The 16,973-nt window shown below is 44.6% G+C and overlaps 1 protein-coding gene across 2 annotated transcripts in view; it reads right to left on the reverse strand.

The window, feature by feature from the left end:
• LOC309353797 (ubiquitin-conjugating enzyme E2 E2) overlaps positions 1–7,170 on the reverse strand; it is a 117,880-nt gene extending 110,710 nt beyond the window's left edge. Inside the window, exon 1 of one of the 2 annotated variants that reach the window (XM_081883472.1) lies at positions 6,697–7,170. The gene's annotated coding sequence lies outside the window, so the exon portion shown is untranslated. The remainder of the gene's footprint in view (positions 1–6,696) is intronic. The other variant, XM_081883471.1, reaches the window with a different exon arrangement.
• Positions 7,171–16,973: the final 9,803 nt, after the last annotated feature.

Below are 16,973 nucleotides of genomic sequence, written 5' to 3' on the forward strand. Positions count from 1 at the left end.
AAAGCATCATAAAGATAAAATATGATACAACCCAAGACAGCCTATTGGAAAGATACCATGATGGTATTAAAAGCTGCTAAGAGATGCAGATGAGTAAAAGAGCTGCATTCATCCTGTCTCTTCCCCAGCACAGATAATGTATCAGGATGGCCAAAGTGCTTTCAAAGCCAAAATTGGGTCTAAAACTCAACAAAATGGGTCCAAATAGTTAGTCTCTTCCAAGTGATAATGGAATTGCACCATCTCCCTGGCTCTTAAACTGTTTCCTTGGAAAAGAAATTTAGCAAGCTGGTAGTTATTACAACCAGCGTTCGAAACTCCCATTGTTCTAGGCACATTTTGCAACAGGATTTCATTAGCACAAGCAGTTTCTGAGCTCTGGGCACAGTACTGCGCCTAAGATTTCAGATTAAAACTGCAGAGTGAAAGAAACGGAGTTCATTCATTTTCTGCTTTGTATTCTTGTTATAAAAAAGGTGCCTAGACATTCCGTTGTTGTGCCCATAACCTATGTTTAAGGTGCCATTTAGCTCCTAGCTTTCACATCTCAGTTTCTAACACCGATTACAACCTTCCAGGTCCAGGAATATTTTTTTACTGCCTCCTTAAGGGCAACTCAGTCTCATAAGGAGCATTTTCCAGCTCCTGGTTCCAGACAGTCATTCCATCAATGAGCCAAGAGAAGCAAAGGTCAAGCATGCAGGTGGCAGGCTGTACGTGTCTAATAATATTGTACATAACATTCTCATGCCTGAATAACTAAAATTCATCCAACAAGGACAAGACTTAGCTCTGGACACCCCTGTAAACCTGGGGGAGTTTGACTATTACAATTTGCCACACAGGGGTGATATATCCAATAACACTGTAGGGGAGGAAAAGCTTAAGTCTCACCTGTGGTTCTGATTTGAATGGGAGGTGGGGTGGGCACATTTGGTTTTTATTTTATCTTTAAACCCAATAGTCCAGGAGCAAGTGTCAAAAAATGCATGTCATGATACAAAAGCTTTTGCCATCTTGACGTCTTACAATGTTGTGGCATTTCCAAAATTGCACAACTGCAAGAGCTTTTAGTAAGGCAACCCCAAAACTCTTTCCTTGGACTAATAATGAGATCATGAGGTACATAGATGTAACAAGCTGTATTGGTTGGGGAATCATGTGAATAATGTGCAGACTATCCAATCTGACGGACTTTGTTGGATTTAAGCCCCTTTCTGGTCCCTCCAAAAACTGGTAGAGAGGACCGTTAATTACATCATAAGGTACACACGAACGTGGAACCCTGTAGCAACAAGAATCTGAATAACTCTGCATACAGTAAAATAGTAATCTCCCAGTGCCAGCCTCTGAAATGTACTTGGGAAATAACAGAGCAACTGCAATGTATTGACTCCAGCTCCCAGCACCTGAGGCTAAACCAGAAGGGTATGATTGCTGTATCAGAAAGTTCTTAAGAGTAAACAGGAACATGCCTCTTAACTTTTCCTCAAAGCAAAAGAGTTTACAAGAACAGTAAAGTGGGTCTTATTCCCAAAACCAGGTTAGAAACCAGGTGAAAGCAGATACAGAAAATCCTTTTCACCAATAAGAGTCTGAATCAACAGTACCACCAACTGCTCTTCCACTTTGGTTAAAACAGTGAAATTTGCAACCTTCATATAAAATCAGAAGGACATAGTTATTTTTTTAAAAAAATCAGTAATCTACAAGAGCTTCTTGCAACGTATATGGAAACGGTGCCTATCTAAGTGAACTTTAATGTTTCCTCTTACAAGTATTACAGAATTTTACTACTCTATAGTTTTATCACTGTTAATTTTAATCCGATTTTAGGCAGATTCTGCCATTTTCTTTTCTTTAAGACTTATGTTTTAATTGGAAAGCTACCTTGGGAATCTTTTGTGAGATTGAAAGACAGGATAAAAATACCCTATATAAGATGAGGAAATTAACTTTTGGAACCAGGCCACTGTTTCTTCACAGCAAGCTATTGCCAGCCATGATGGATATGGGTCAAGCAAGAAAAATCTAGCATCGTCTCTTCTCCCACAGCAAGACAGTACACTTCTTTCACTGCCCCTCTTGCTCATGGTGAGAAACAACAATAGGCAATTTGTAAACATCCTGCAATATTTGCCACAAATACAAAATACTGCCCAGGGAGGCAGGGGAAACAATTTAGATTACAGTATTTCTCTAAAAACACATACACTGCAGTTGGATTATGATGTCTTTTGATTTTGCCACAATGTGGGCACCAATAGTTCTTGGAAGTCAGTAAGTGAGTAATTTTTACTGAGCTGCCTCATCTGTACAAGCCCTAACTTGCAAGCAAAATTGGCTTAGGATTTAAGACATTAAGCAACAATGACCAGATCAAGCAAGATATATTTTTTTTACAACCATTGATTAAAAAGTAGCATAAGACTAGCATTTTTATGTCAAAAATGTTACAGGATTTGGGTTACGGGAATCAGTTGAATCCTTGTTTTATTTTATTTTTTTAAAAAAATAAAGGAAATATTTGGGCTACACTTAAGTCAATCAATTAAATTAAAAACATTTTGATCCACTGCAAAGGCACAGCAGATGAATGAAGCAGATTTTAAATATAATTTTTAACACAAGCTATCAGTGACAAATCAAATGACAAGAAACACTTTAAAAGAGTTATTCTCTCTGTGTGAAAAAGCAACAGCTTATTCTGTGTGCTTCAAATTATGGCTTTTCTTCCTTTACAACTATTTTCTCATATACAAATTTATATCAGTCTGCTAAGACTGTATCAATCAAGTGATAGCCCTAGAAAATATTTTTTTAAAAAATATGAGGAGAGGTTACAGAGTTGCCTTCCTATTTTAGCTATTCTTTCCTAAAAACTATTGATCTTTTACATAACACGTTTTGAAAGGAATGATGGCACAACATGCACATACTTCGGAGTGACTTCCAAAAAAACATCAGTAACCCTTTTAGTGAATTCCAAGCACACGTTTGCCCTAACAATTGTACTATAAATATTACTGCTGTTGAAAAAGAACTATATTGTATTTCAGAAGTTCAGGTTACCATTCATCAGATAAATGCATAACAGCAGCAGTCCATAACATATCATTACTTTAACAAGTAATGCCAGTTTTTACAACAGAAAATAAATATTTTAATCTGTCATGTCTCTCTCCCTCTCTCTCTCTCTCTCTCTCTCTCTCTCACACACACACACACACACTCTCACACACTTCTATGGTATAAACTGCATACATTTAAACTACACGTCAAGTTATATTTTATTTGAAGGAGCTTAGAGCTAAATATAACTGGGATAAAAACATATTTAGCCTGTGAAGTTTAACCTTTTGCATGTGGTCAAAAGAAAAGAAAATAAACAAAACAACAAACAATCTGAAAATCAACAGGGGAGAGTGACACTATAGGAAAGTATTTTATTGCCGTTATTAATACCACACACAATCAAGTAGCCTCAAGGTTGGGTCATAGTGCAATAAACATAAAAAATGGGGGGGGGGGAGAGAGACACTGCCTAAATCCCTTTTCTATTAAATTACTCCACATCCAGAGAAAGGCTTTTAAGCGTCTGGTAAGAGAAACACATAGGGATGCACAAGGGTCAGAGAGGTTAAAGTCTTTCCAAGACTACAAGATAATGAAGGAGAAACATGAGTATGAAAGTATCTGGGCTGTCTACGAACTTACATAAAAATGCACAGAACAGGAGCTTCAAGTCCTCTCCCTTTCTACCTTGTTCCCCACTCAACTCAAGGAAGAATAAACAGAACCTTAGAAACTGGGATTCAAATGGCAAGGAAAGACACTGATGATGTCTTCTACAGCAGCCTTTAATTTCATATAAGCGAAGATGAATTGAACATTTCTGCTGGGTTCGTGAAAAGCAGCAGCAAGCATTACCTCACTTCATCTTCATTAGAAGCCAATCAGGGTGAAATGATCAAAACATTGGGGAGGGGAGAGTAGGAGAACAGGGGAATATGGTTTATAACCAACTAGGCCAAGGTTTCTAATGTATGGCGGGGGGCGAAGGGGGAGAAAGAGACTGAAGCAGCTGCTCTGGACTGATACAGACACAGACACACAGAATAGATACATACAAGTCACTTATTTTTCTATTTCCCCAGAGGGGGTGGGGAGCCACATGTCATAGACATAATTATGCAGTAGTGGAAATGGCAAGAGGTTGAAATGGACACTTTTAAAATGTGACATCCTCTCCTTCTCAGGCACTTTCTTGGAAAGGCAGAAACAAGAGAAAACCAGGGTGGTTTGCTACATAAAATGTAGCAAAATGAAATAGGGGGAACACAGACAGTGGACGATGGAAGGAAGGAGACGGTGTGGTTTTTTTCCAACCAAAAAGAGAGGCTTGAGGCAGGCCTGGGATACATATTGGAGACATTCCAGAAAAAGGAGTGGGTGGGAGGTATGAGATATTTCTTTGCTACAAAGAAGATGCTGCTAAGCATACAAAAGCCTACAGACTTGTTCTCGCTACATGTTTTGAGTGAGGGGCAGGAAAGGGGGAAGTTGCTTGACCACCTCCTCTTTTGGAGAACTTAAGGCAGTAATAATGAAGGAGAGCAATTGGTGCTGTACTTCTCAATAAAGCATTTCTCTCCCTAACTGAAAGGAAAAAGATAATTTACTTTGTGCATATGGAATAGGGGCAATTAGGACAAAGAAGGTAAATGCTAATGGGACAGCGACACCAGCAATAGCAGAGCAACCTGGGAGAAACTGGATTCAGAAATAGGTCTGGTGGTTCCATTTATTTTAACAATGAAAATAGAAGGCTAAGCAACAAGAATAGGGAGAATGATGGGAACAATGCAAAAATCTCAAGGGGATGGCCTTTTGTTTTAAGGAAGAGAAATATATCTGGCTGAGTCAGTAGTATGGTGCAATGAAGAAGTTACTGGGGTATTACTGGTGATGATGAAAAGCAGCACACCAAGAGCACAGAAGGACAGTAATGACTGAGTTATGACAGGACACTTGATGGCTGTGGTATATTATATGGAGGATTTTCTCAGGAAGTGGGAACAAACACTGAGTTCTACATGATGAATTTCCAATACAGAACCTCTTGGGTGTAAGAATCCACACACGTGGCTATTAGCCATTACAAATATGCAATGTTTCCTTCATTAGCATGACATGAGAGTTCCACGCAATAAAACAGTCTATCCATCACCTTAGATGACACAGACATGTGTGTGTGTGTGTGTGTGTGCGCGCACACACACACAGACACACAGAGTCATATAATTTCCTTTAAGGGATAATCATATAGAAAGTTGCTCACATCTGAGGTAGTCCTTGCCATAGTTATCCTAATGAGAGCTTTGGCTCAGAGTGATGGAATTATTGTAGAGAATATTTGTTATATTGGGAAGAGGTGTGTGTGTAGCTAAACTTGAGAGTGGTACCATTTCTTTTATAAAGTGGATCTTTCAGAGGACAAAACTTTAGTTGATGAGGTCAAGTTAGCGATGAGCACGATAAAGCACTCAAACAGCATTTCTGACGGCCTATATTTTAAGAAACCATGAGCAGCTAGGAGGACAAAGGACTTATTGAGAGGATTAAGAACTTTCGGAAGGACACTGTGCAGAGGGTTTGCCTACTGCAGAGTATCAGGGCCAGTGACTAAAAGGCTGTGGAAAGGGTCATATATTAGGGGACATGCCCTGTTTTAGAACTAGACACGACACAGCTATGATAAAAGCAGAACATGGAAACTATTGCTTGGGTGGGTCAGGGATGCTGTAGCAAAAACTAGTTTAGAGGGGGTGTCTGCCACAGGAAGTTGAACAGGCAACAGCAGTATTTTTGTTGTGGTGAGGTAGGAGGTCCTAAAACAGGAGATGTGCTGCATGAGAAAAGGAGTGTCTGCCATATAAGTGTATCTCCAAGGAACAGAAGCCATTTGGTTCAGGTGCCTCAACATACAGTACTGAAGCACACAAAGCCACTATTGTGGGTCAGAATTAACACCTCAACCGAGCCCAGAATGATCGGGGATTCAAGACCCACCTTTCTCCCTTCCCAACTAAAAGGTGGCGAGAGGGCATTAACAGGATGGTCATGAGGTTTTTTTAAGGAGAGGCCGGATGGTCATCTGTCATGGTTGCTTTAGCAGAGATTCCTGCATTGCAGGGGGTTGGACTAGAAGACCCTTGGGGTCCCTTCCAACTCTCCAATTCTACTGAAGGAGAGTGGGGGCAGCATGGCAAGCAGAGGAATGGATGGTGAAGAATTAAGCACAAGGCGGGGGGGGGGGGTGAACAGGAGAAATATTTGCCCTAGAACTGGGCAAAAAAAGGAGGGAGGTGAGGTGGGGAGGACTCCTTAGCGCAAGTACTTATTTTGCCAGCATCGAAACATGGGCTAAACAGAAAGGATGGGGGGGGGTTAACTGGAACCTTGGGAGAATCCTGGATGGAACCACCCCCACCCAATGAAACCACTGGGGGGGTGGCTGGTTCAAGGGGGGGTGTCCTGCCTCCTGGGCAATAAAGCATCATGGTGGGCAACCGCGCGGGGGGGGGGGCGAGAGCAGGGCTTCGTAGTGAAGGGGGCGGCAGCTGTGTTTGAGGAGGGGGGGCACTTTGAGGAGTGGGGTTTGGGGAGCGTGTGGAGGAAGAGAAGCGCTTTTACCTGTGGGAGGAAGGGCAGGCGCGGGTCTCTGGCTCTCCAGCTTCGGCGTGTCAAATCCTCGTCGCGAGGAGGGGGCGCCCAGCAGGGTTGGGCTGGGTTGGGGGGGGGGTCGGGAGGTGAAGGGGGTGGGGGAGTTCCTCTTCAGCGCCGGTCAGCGAGACATGCGCGCCCGACACTCTTCTTCTTCTTCCTCCTCCTCCTCCTCCTCCTTCCACCCTCCCTCGGCGGTGACTTCTCCAGCAGCTGCTGCTGCTTCCTCCACCGCCGCCGCCTGAAGAAAAGTAAACCAGCCGCCGCGCGCCCCCGCGCGCGCTCCCGACTGGGCCAATTAAGCCCGGAGTTCGAAGCGAGGAGGGGGAAGAACAGGAGGCGCGCTTTGGGTTGCTGGCTTCGCAGAATGACGGAGCTGAGGCGAAGTCGCTGAGGAGCCGGGAGCGAGTGGAGAGGTGGGGGCGGGAGGGGAATGAAAGAGGAGAGAGAACGCGCCTGCGCGCGCGGCCGCAGGGCGGGGGCAGGGGAAGCACGAGTTTTAAAGGGAAAGGGAGGCTGAGGGGAGGAGGAGGAGGAGGCTGGGTAAAGCGCAGGAGAAAGGAAAAGGGAGCGAGGTGCTGAGTGGGCAGAGCCGCGGTGAGCGGCGGGGAAGGGGCGTGGCCAGGCTGAGGGCGGTTGGGAAGCGTGGCGTGCGAGGGCGCCAGTTTAAGGGCGGAGGGGGAGAGGGGGCGCTTGGTTGCTCGACCTCCAGAGCCCACAGTTCTCTTCCAGGAGACGTCGGGCTCTTCCACTTTTCTCTCAGCCTCTCTCTCTCACACACCGATGAAAATACTTAACAACAACAACCCCCTCCATCTGAACGAGTTGCCTCAGCTACTCTGGGTGGCCTGTTACAGAAATAAAATTTGTTCCTTTCCCTGTATGAGGTTCACCAAGAAGCCCGTATAGAGACCACTAAGGTTTTCTATCGGTCGGAGAAGAACAGGGACCAACCAAGGATATCTTGGAGCAAAGCGACTATTTAGCGGTCTACACCTCCAACACACACACACACACACACACACACACACACACACATATGTTATATATATAAACTTGGAGGTACTGTGTGTGTATATATATATATGTGTGTGTGTGTTGGAGGTGATGTAGACACAGTACAGATACAGTCTGGTGTGCTCTGGTCTATGGGGTCACGAAGAGTCAGAAACGACTAAACAACAACAAAGACACAGTACACACATATGTATACATAAACAAAATATGAAACATTTTTTAAAAAGTTTCTGCCTTTGGGTGACTTATAAAGGTTTTATTGTTGCCTATCTCCTTGGCTCTGTGGCTGCGTAACTCCCAACATTTCTCCTCAGGTGAAAATAGGGACGTCCAACAATTCCAGCATTTCTCTGAGGAAATTTCTCTGAGGGAAATTAAAGACATCCTGAGGAAAAGCAAGACATTCCAGAATTCCAGGACTGTCCCTGGGAAATAGGGACACTTGCAAGGGTCTACAGTGGTACCTCAGGTTAAGTACTTAATTCGTTCCCGAGGTCCGTTCTTAACCTGAACCTGTTCTTAACCTGAAGCACCACTTTAGCTAATGGGGCCTCCCACCGGAGGAGCACGATTTCTGTTCTCATCCTGAAGCAAAGTTCTTAACCCGAGGTTAGCGGAGTCTGTAACCTGAAACGTATGTAACCTGAGGTACTACTGTACTGCCTGTATGTCCCTGAGGTGTGGAAGGGGGTCTGATCTGAGAGAGCTGCCATCTCTGACTAGCACAAGAAGGACCTGCTGGGTCCCACCTAGGCCAGACCCCCTGTTCTGTCATGGCGGCCACCTAGATGCCTCAGAAGACAGGGGCGGCTGGTTGTACAAGAAGCAAGGCCCACCGGGGTGAGGTGAGTGCCTCAGGAGATCCTAATGGCTCCCTTGTCCCCATTGTTCTTGATGTAGATCAGTGGTTCCCAACCTTTTTTTGGCCATGCCTAACCTAAGCATCTCTAAAATCCTGCTGCCCTCCCCCCGACATACAATTCTTATTATTCAAAAAGTGAACTCCTATTCACATGGAGGAAGTCTAAAAGGCCATTAACTTGGTCTAAACAAGCTTCCAAAGAACATGACATCCATGAATGAGAAACAGAAAAGGACAGTTGAAGTACCGAGGAAGAAATCACCAAGAAATTGTTAATAATAATACGAATATGAAAAATAGCAAATAAAGCTTCAAAACATGTAATAGGGAACTGAAATGCACAAATATAAAATAATGTTAACAGAAACTTTTTCTGTAACACTTTGATCATTTTAATTACTATACAATTAAGGTACCTAACAAATTTAAAATACAATTTGAACTCACCTCAAAATAAGTAGAACCATAAGAAATGCAACAAAATAAAAAAAAACTGTTAAGTCATTCTCGAATTGACCGCTTAAAAATCAAATTGCCCCCTTGTGGTGCGTGTGCCCCACGTTGGGAACCACGGCTATAGATCTTCCCTGGCGGCTGTGGGGGAAGCCGTTTTCAGGTCTGCCTCAGGTATCAAAATGTATTGGGCCAGCCCTTGGGTCGCTTTAGCGCTCTTTGGGTGAAACAGTGAGGGTCCTCCGTGCTGTGCTGCCAGGAAAGAGACAACCAAGTATAGGCAGCGGTGGCAATTTCTGCTCGCTCAGTAACTCTGTCCAGAGAGCAGAGAATCATTAGGCAGAGGAAGAGCAGCGTTTGCTCCTTGCAGCCATTTTTTTTGCCCCTTCCTCCCCAGTATGCAGCCCAGAGATCAAGGGCAAATGGGCAAGAAGTGGTGTGGAGATTTGGTTCAGTTTCGCTTGCAGTGCTGCCTTTAATGAGGGCACACAAGACAGAGAAGGAGGAAGAGGCTGATCCTTGTGGGAACAGTTGATGCCCCTGAATAATGGTCTTCACCCTTACTTAGTAGCATGCCAAGGCTGGCTGGGCAAGTAACGGTGGCAAGCAATGGCAGTTGTTGCTTCTGATTTTTTGCCTGTGGAAATGCACACAGAGAGAGGCTCTATCAGCTTGTCAAGACTCTCTGGTGCAAGCAGCGTGAGCAAGCAAAAGGTTTTGCTGCTGCAGGATCATCTATCTACCTGTTCTGCTCTCTCACCCTCTCTTTCTTTGTGGGTGGCACAATAGGGAGGGTTGGGCCCCATATCTCCACCAGTGCACCACCCAGAGAGTACGCAAGTGAGAACACGAGAAGATGAGGTGGCTACACCTTGCACAAGCACAGATTGTGCTCACTTGCCTATCGCTTTCGTTTTCTGGTACTGTAGTGTAAACCGTTTTGAGGTTTCCCTCCCACAATCAAGCCGTATAGAAATGTTGTTAAATAAATAATCAAAAATAGGGATTGTGCCACCCTAGAGAAAGAGAGTAAGGAAATCAGCAGAGGCCCCTCTCTCTGAGCGGTGCATTTGTACCATCCTGCATTTTGCAGATTCTCCAAGTCTTTATTTTCTAGGGATAGTCCTGTATTTACAGAAGCTGTCCCGGTTTCTGATTTGATCCCGGAAAGTGCCGCTTTTCCTTAGGACGTCCCTATTTTCATTGGAGAAATGTTGGAGGGTATGGAGTTATGCAACCCCCTTCCCCGATCCAAGGAGATAAGTAACAATTAAATTTTTAAAAGATATCTGAAGGCAGTCTTGTATACGGCAGTTTTTAAATGTTTTATTATGTTTTTATATATGTTGGAAGCCACCCAGAGTGTCTGGGGCAACTCAGTCACATGGTCGGGGTATCAATAATAAAATCATCATTATGAATAGGACATCCCTATTTTCATCGGAAAAATGTTGGAGGGTATGTGATGGTGTTGTTCCTGGCAGAGAGCAGAACCCCTACTCAGCCAGCAAAGCCCCCAACATCCCAAGTGGGCCTTCTTGAATATCAGGCTTGAAGGTAGCTGTGCCACAGTGCTGACCCCTGACCCCAATATTGGGAAAGCAGTTGAAAGAAGAATAATTGGGCAGAATGGAAAGTCAGTCCACCTACCTTGAGATGAACTCTTTCTATGCAGGCCATCTCTTCATATTTGCAAGAGGTAAGAACAAATTAGTTCCACACATGTGCAGCTGCATGGAAAATCAATGATGGAAAAGATGATTGTTAGTTACTTCCCTCCCTGATGACAAAATATAATGTCTGAATTAGACTACAGAACTTTTGACTGAATAAATAAACAGTTGAATGACAGAATAAACTAGGCGGAGTCAGTTTTCAGAAGCCGCAACCAAAATTAAGCAGGTGGCTGAAAGCCCCAGATGCAAGACAAAGGCAACATGGACAAGAGGACAGACTGTTAGGTGTGGGCATTTGAGACTTGCTGGATGGCACTGGGCAAACCTCTTGTGTCTCAACTTAAGTTTGCCATCTGTTTGGATATATTTTTTTATAGCCTAGGCTGTTGTGCATGGAAGTTTGCAAAATATTAAGATTATATTGTTTGTCATTGTGTTGAATTTTATGGGTGTCATAATTATTTTAAATACATGCAAATTTTAATCTTGTCTGGAACTAGAATGGTCATTCTTCCTGATTCAGCTCTTTTTTCTCAGGGATTCCAGAAGATTTAACTAGCATGGGAGAGATGTGTTCCTAGACTGCACCCCCCCGCAACACACACTAAAGTGCTTTAGAGGCTGCTATATCATGTGCTGCAGCTGGAAGCTTAATTTTGAACTGTTATTAATACAACAGTACAGTGATGTTTTCTTAGTCTATTTCTAACCAAAATAATACTCTGTTTTCAAAAACATTGTTGAACAGGCTATTATAAAGTCAGCACAGCATACTGAGGCAGAACCTTCAGAATTGCAGTACATAATAGCGGGAATGGGGATGGGTTTGGTGGTGATCTTTGTTGGGAGACAAGTGTATTAGAAGTTTATTTTTACTGTGATATGCTTGAAGTATACTTTTGATTTTTTTTTTAACATCACTTTACTCAATAAGTGTCACTGCTAACAGCATAGCATTGGAGAACATTTTTTAGTACATGGCTATAAATATAAATAAACAGAAGAAGTACCTTCTATTTTTTTAAAAAAAGATTCCTCACCAAAAGTAATTAGTATCTAATTTCCACTGGGAAGAAGAATCTTTAAGCAAAGCATAGGGGATTTAAATAATGTAAAGGTGTACAGAAATGTTGTCTTTGACTTCGTAATTTGTTCAGAAGCACTGAAATACGAGATTATACTTGTTCATAAAATTAGTCAAAAACATTAATTATCCAAAAATGCAAACGTGACAAGCGTTGTTCAACATCATAGTAATCTTTCACAGTTTTCTTTTCAAGCATCTTCTGCTGCTCCTCCTCTCCTTTGCCAGAAAGCAGTTTCACAATCAAGTATTATTTAAGTGGAACCACAATGGGGAGGGAGAGTTACCCTTGAATAACAATGTGAAATCAGTAAGCTTCACCGTTTTCAAGTACTATACAAAGTAAGCAGCATCCTAAAGAATAAAGATAAAATATATTAAGGATGAAGTGGGTGGTATAAATAACATGTTTTGATGGCTTCACCAAAATTCTGGCATATAAAATAAATCAGTATTTAGTGTCAAGAAATCAGTAAAATAGTGGGGCAAAAAGGAGAACCTTCTCCATAGTTGGGACCCTTACCTTTTAAGTATAACTGGATAATTTGTCTTCAGACTATTAGCTGTCCCTTAATCAAGTATAGGAACTAAAAGTTCTCCCCCCTCTGAGCAGAAGGAAGACGGAAATACAAAAATCCTCAGAGGAACGGATTGTCTTTAGCTATTTTTGCTTATATTTTTGTAACTTGAAGTATATGATCAAAACTCTTGATTAAAAAACAGTACTTATATTTCTCTATCTTGTTGTAAAGAATGGTTGATTCCAATTGCGTATCATCCTATATGATGCTGTGTTTCAGAGGAAGTCAGGCAGATTATGCGTGGTTGAGGGCTGAGGACAATGGTTTTAGAACAAAAGAAACCTGAGAAAAAAGACAGATCTAATCTGTGAAGAAGCATATAAAAAGACAAACTTCTAAAGGCCTAGATGTTTCTTGTCATCAAGTCTGAGAAAGTTGATTTATTTCCTTTACCACATCCTTCTTCCATACTTGCTGTGAAGGGAGTGGGCAGGGGGGGGTGCATTGACAGTTGGAAGGCAACGCCCGGAGAGCAGGAGGAGAAATGCATCTGGAGCAAATAAGATATGCAGGTTTGACTGATAAGCGAAAGGAGTGCACTGCCAAAATGCTCTGGCAACACCCAATGAGGCCATAAGGCAAAGGGGGGAATATGATATGATACGTTACTGGTGGTGGGGTGGTTGGGAGGTGCTGCTAGGGTATAAAAACTGCTTGCTTACGTGTTTTAGGGGCCCCCAGCCTTTGGAAATAATTCCGCTGGTGGTCTCTGCGCAGATCACAATAAACTTTTTCTCCGAAGGAACTGAATCCCTGGTGCTTCTTTGTCACCTCTGCGTCCTGGGTAAGCGGGCAAATGGATCCCAAGTAATTAAGGCTTCAGATTTGGGGGCTCGTCCGGGATTTGCCCAAACCCATTGGACCGGAGGCCAGGCTCGACCGCGGTGAACAGCTTGGGCTGGTGCTCGCAGCTCCAAGCGCGCACCCTGCCAGTTTGTAGGGGGAGCTAGCCACACCGTCCCAAAGTGGAGACACCCGGTCAAGGGAGAAAAACGACGGCCGAGGAAAGTGACCCACAACGGGAGAAAGGTGAGCTCTAAGGGAAAGGGGCTAGAGGCTTGATCAACCTCACCTGGCCGTGGCAGTAAAAGTGCCGCCAGGAGGGTAGGAGGGGAGGACAGAGGGGAGCCTGTGTTGTGTGTGGTGTGAAAGGATGAATGTATATGTGAGGCCGGGGCTTAGCGTCCCCATGGCCAAGCGTGTGTAGGATTGTGAGTTTCTTGGCAGCGCGAGCTCGCCAAGCCACAGTCTGTAGCAAAACCGGTGTGTTTGAAGAGAAGTCCCGTATAGGAGCAGAGTATTTTGTTAGACATGGGATCTGGAGGCAGTAAATGTACCCCTTTGCAGTGTTTACTGGATAACTGGAGAACAGCTACAAAACATGACTATTGGGGTTTTAAGTTGCTGAAAGAGAGACTTAGAACTTTATGTGAAGTACTGGCTGGCCATCAGAGGGCACTCTCGACCTGCAGTTAATAGACCCCCTGTGGCAAAATATAGTTAATGTTCACCCGGACCAGATTCCTTATATTTCCACCTGGAAAACTAATGTGGGAAAAAATCCCTCGTGGCTGGAATCCTGCCGCAGTAGAATAGACCAGGGCGCCCGCCTGTGTGCGGTCAGAACGAAGCCAAAACCCCAGGTCTTACAGGACCCGGAAGAAGAAGGTGTATTGAGACCTCCTCCCCCATATGCCCCACCAATGGCAGTGCCAGGGGAGGCCAAAGATGATGAATCAGATGAGGAAAAGGGAGAGGATGAGGAGTTTAGACAGACTATTGGAAAGTTGACAAAGGGTGGAAAGAGGTGGACTGAAGAACAAAGGAAAAGAGTTAGAGATTTTGTAAATGACTTTAAGGAAGAAATAGACGTTAGTGGGCACTTAGTGAGTGCCACAGAGTGTAAAAGGGAGCAATGGAAGAAGAAACAGAGACATTGGGAACAGGCTTGGGATAGAGCTGCCCTGCATAAGGCAGCCAAGAAACAAAAGGAGAGAGCAGAGAAGATAGCCCCCCTGCGCCGGGTTTATGACCCACCGGGACCCCCAGGGGTGAACGGGGCGCCAGCGCCACGAACATATACGGTCCAACATGTGCCTTTCTCAAGTGCAGATGTATGTAATTGGCGCAATCAGAACCCCTTTTTTTTTTTTTTTGAGGAGAACCCAGCGAAAATTATAAAATTGTTTGAATGTATTGACTGGGATAAGGCGGGCCTCCCGGAAGCCTACTAATTTGATAATAATAATAATAATAAATTTTATTTGTATCCCGCCCTCCCCAGCCGAAGCCGGGCTCAGGGCGGCTAACAACAATCAAAACAATCAAACAATCAGATAATTGCACATTCTAAAAAAAAAAAAAATCCTTCCAGTAGCACCTTTTTTTGTTTTTTGTTTTTGTCTTGACTATGGCAGACCAACACGGCTACCTATCTGTAACTATTCTAAAAATATTTCATTATAAAAATCAATTGAAATCAAATTAATGGCAACTGATTAAGCAAGATTCTGTGCAGGTTGCCAGAGGAGGGAGTCAGGCTGTGCCCTGACCAAAGGCCTGGTGGAACAACTCTGTCTTGCAGGCCCTGCGGAAAGATGTCAGGTCCCGCAGGGCCCTAGTCTCTTGTGACAGAGCGTTCCACCAGATTGGAGCCGCAGCCGAGAAGGCCCTGGCTCTAGTTGAGGCCAGCCTGACCTCTCTGAGGCCTGGGACCTTGAGGATGTTATTATTTGCAGACCGTAGGTGATGAGAGTTAGGGAAGTGATTCAGAATCATGAAAGCCACCAAGGACTTGTTAAACCACCTGGCTGAGGCTGGATACCGGGTATCCAAGAAGAAGGCGCAGATATGTCAACCAACTGTAAAATACCTTGGTTTTGACATCTCTCACCAACAGCGAACTCTAAGGGAGGAAAGAAAACAGGCTATTATCCAAATACCAGAGCCAAAAAACCGCAGGGAGCTCCGTGGTTTTCTGGGATCCGCAGGGTTCTGTAGGATATGGATACCTAACTACAGCAGCATTGCTCGGCCCCTGCATGAGTCAACTAGGGGAACAGAGAAGGATCCTTTTATATGGGGCAGGGAACAGCAGCAGGCTTTTCGGGATCTCAAAGTGGCATTACAACAAGCCCCAGCGCTTGGCATCCCAAACCCCGAGAAGCCTTTTACCCTGTTCATAGATGAAGACCAGGGGGTAGCCAAGGGAGTTTTATGCCAGAAACTGGGAAATTGGCAGCAACCCGTTGCATACTTGTCAGAGAGGCTAACCTCAACAGAACAAGGGTTGCCCCCCTGTATGAGAGCAGTTGTGGCAGTGGCCACCCTACTCACAAAGGCAGATAAATTCACGTTCGGACAAGACACCACTTGTGTGACTCCACACGCAGTCCCAGCCTTACTTGACATGAAAGGCACCTATTTCCTATCACAAGCAAAAATGAGGAAGTGCCAGATGTTGTTATTACATCCACGCCTGAAGTTTCAGGTTACCACAGCCCTTAACCCAGCTACCTTATTACCGGTAGGAGAAGGTGAGGGACCGACCCATGATTGTGTAGAGGTCATGGATGAAGTGTATTCCAGCAGGCCTGACCTTAAGGATGAGGCAAACCCACATTGGCCTTCATGGTTTGTGGATGGAAGCAGCTTTGTTGAGGCTGGACAGCGAAAGGCAGGATATGCAGTGGTAGCCCTTGAAAACAACGTGGTTGAGGCCAGTTCACTCCCACTGGGAACCTCAGCCCAACTGGCTGAAATAACGGCACTTACCAGGGCCCTGTGTCTAGCAAAAGGGGAAAAGATCAATATTTATACTGACTCAAAGTACGCTTTCCTCACCCTGCATGCCCACGGGGCACTGTGGAAGGAAAGAGGTCTGCTCACCTCCAGAGGGGGTCAAGTGGCGCACCCTCAGGCGCTCTTAGACCTTCTGGACGCTGTCTGGGAACCTGAAGCAGTGGCAGTGATACACTGTTATGGACACAAAACTGGACCTAGTGAAGAGGCCAGGGGAAACCGCCTGGCTGACCGGGTAGCAAAGGAAGCAGCCCGGGGTTCATCCCCAACACCTTTCATTGGGGCCCTGGTACCAGAAGAAATTCTGGATAGCACCTTGAAACCAAGGTACTCTGCCCATGAGGTGGCTACTGCAGATGCTGAGGATATGGATCCCAGGATCATTGTCCCGGCAAGTAATTCAGCGGTACCATGAGTCCACCCATGTGGGACCTGATGACATGACCAAGCAGCTGGAAAAGTGTTTTTATGTGGCCAACCTTTACCAACTGGCTGCCCAAGCTTCCAGGAAATGCATGTTGTGCCAAAGGAACAACCCTAGAACTGGACACTTGGCTCCACCAGGAGTTCAGCACAGTGGGACGGCACCCATGGAGGACCTTGTTGTGGACTTTACTGAATTACCTCGATGTGGATTGTATCATTATTTGCTTGTGGCAGTATGTACGTACACAGGCGCCCAGCGGACGACCGCTCTGCTGGTATCACTCCGGACCTCTAGGCACGGCTGAAGAAGTGGATGGGAGGAGCGCCCGCCGGCAGCGCTCCCAGCG

The sequence above is a fragment of the Podarcis melisellensis genome, assembly GCF_964234715.1.
Source record: "Podarcis melisellensis genome assembly, chromosome: 12".
In the NCBI taxonomy this organism is placed as follows: domain Eukaryota; kingdom Metazoa; phylum Chordata; class Lepidosauria; order Squamata; family Lacertidae; genus Podarcis; species Podarcis melisellensis.